Source organism: Elephantulus edwardii, unplaced genomic scaffold (genome assembly GCF_000299155.1).
Source record: "Elephantulus edwardii isolate Elephantulus edwardi_28Jun2011 unplaced genomic scaffold, EleEdw1.0 scaffold00002, whole genome shotgun sequence".
NCBI classification, from domain to species: Eukaryota; Metazoa; Chordata; class Mammalia; order Macroscelidea; family Macroscelididae; genus Elephantulus; species Elephantulus edwardii.
In genome coordinates, this window is record NW_006399752.1 from 26,295,962 (window position 1) to 26,298,521 (window position 2,560).

Consider the following 2,560-nt stretch of genomic DNA (forward strand, 5'->3'; position numbering starts at 1 on the left):
CAGTTGGCCAAGTGGTTGTTCTCCAGATTTCTTGGCACAACTTGGTGAGCACATCCAGGGCAACATCTGTTATCTGAAATACTTCAATTGGTATACCATATATTCCTGGAGCCTTATTTTTTGCTATTTCCTTCAAAACAGCTTGAACTTCTTCCTTCATCACCATAGGCTCTTGCTCATATGTTAATTCTTTAAATTCCTCTGTATCTGCCAATTCCTTACAGTCAGATATATTAAAATGATAAAATTTATCAACATGTTTCAAATAACCTTAAATAAAATTATACTTTCTTAAAAATAAAAGTACTAAGTTTATCACCTGGGCAGGTCTTCTCTTTTAATACTTCAAAGCTAGTACTGGTTGAATGTGGAATTACACAGTATACATTATCCAGTGTTAGTTTGTAATATCATACATTTTTTAAAACACCCTCCACTTTTAAAAATTGATTTTTACACAACCACCCTTACACACTGTTCTTTATGTGTGCACATTGTGCCCCTCACAATACCTCATGCACACTGTACTTCATATAATTAACTACCTACCTATCGATGTCTATTATCACACTGTCCTCCCAAGACCCCACCGAACCTCCTCAACTCCCTCCCCCCACCTCCACTCTCCCAGTGATCATTTCTTCTTTCCCTTTTCTGCTTTTCCAGTCCCCCCTTTTTTGGTGATATTTTGTTACCTTGTATTTCATTCATGTACATTGTGTCTGAACAATCTTCTATTTACTCTGTTTCATACAATCATTCATATTCATTGTGTTTTTAGAATTAATCACTGTTGATTTATGTCTATTAATTAGATCATCCCTTCAAGCCCCTATTGAATCTTTCCTATTTCTTCAACCCCCACTCCCCAATCTACCTGCTAATCTCTGCTATCCTAGTAATTTCCATACTTCCCCTTTTCCTGTCCCCTTCTCCCCTTGAGATGAGTAAATTATTGATCATACAAAAATAAAGTGTTCTGTCTTGAGCCTCATTTCTGTCATCAAATTTGTAATTTCTGACTCTTGGTCCTTCTTTCTTGTTCCAAATTTTTGTATTCCAGTCACCAATCATTAATAATGAATCTCAATTGCATGTCTGATTGATTTAAAACTATAAAAGTTGGTCGAAATCTTCACTTTCCTCCTCTTTGACTTTAGTTGTTGGCACAACTATGTATTTGAATGATAGTTGTATTAACAGATCTTCTTTGTATGCATATGGATAGTTATCCTGTCACTCACATCATTGTATTTGAGATGGATCTAGAAGTGGTCTTTTAACTATGCATGCAACCTAATTTTTCCTCGTTATTTTAATCCCAGCATAGTAGATCATATCATTATCTGATTCATAGTAGTCAGTGCCAGTCCATGTCAGGTGGTTAATGTTGAATATGTCGATCTTTATGCTTTATATTCCATTTTTTTTACAATATTCAACTTTTCTGCATTCATACTTTGTATGTCCCACATTCCAATTATTAGTAGATTTTGTAGAATATTAGTAGACGTTTACAACTTCTCCTATTTTCAAGTGCCTTCCAGTATGAGGGCTATGTCTCTAGTGCTGTACCTAATTGTTTGATGTACCTACTTCCAAGGATGAGGAACCTCCACACTTTCCAGATTTTGTACTGCTGCCTCGATGTGGGAGTCTCTGAGCCCAGACAATGATATTTGGGTGTTTGCTGGTCTTTATGGTTTGTTCCTAAGGGTATAATTTATCTGTCAACTTCTTACATTGGCATGGTTTGCATTTTTCTGCTCTTAATAACTTAAATATGTATGTGATGTTGTTGTTATGTGCCGTTGAGTCTCTTGTGACTCAGAGTGACCCTATGTACAATAGCCCTGAAACCTGCTCTATCCTGGGCCAACTTTATTGTCTCTGACACACCTACCCTCATTACCTAGTCACTTAATCAATCCATCTCATCAATGGTCTTCCTTTATTTCTCAGTCCCTCCACCCTTCCAAGCCTGATGTCCCTTGTTAAAGACTGGTCCTTCCTTACAACATGCCCAAAGTATGTCAGATAAAGTCTCAGAATCCTTGCCTCCAAGGAGCAGCCTGGTTTCACCCTCTCTCGGATGAACGTGTTTGTTCTCCTAGTAGTCCATAGTATATTCAAGACTCTTCTCCAGCAACACAGCTTGAAAGTATCAATTCTTTTTCTATTATCCCCAGTCATTGTCAAGCTCTCTGATGCATAGCAAGCAACTGGGAAGACTATGGCTATGTTTGCTCACTTATCATCTGCTCTTATTGGTACAGTGCTTGTCTGTCAGATGCTGTATTAAAGTGAAGCTCCCAGGTTAAGACAGACTAGGAAGAAGGATTGCCCATCCAATTCTGAGATAACAAGCCTTCAAAAACTCTATGAGTGGAATGAAAAGTAGGTTCAAATTGCCAACTTTTTGGTTAGGAGCATAACCATTGGGTCAGCAGGGGTCACTAGAAACACAGTTTCAACAAAAGATGTATTTCTAGAAGAAAACAGTTATGGAAGATTTTGCTCACTTAAAATAATAATCTACTGGTTATGCCTTTTTATTGGT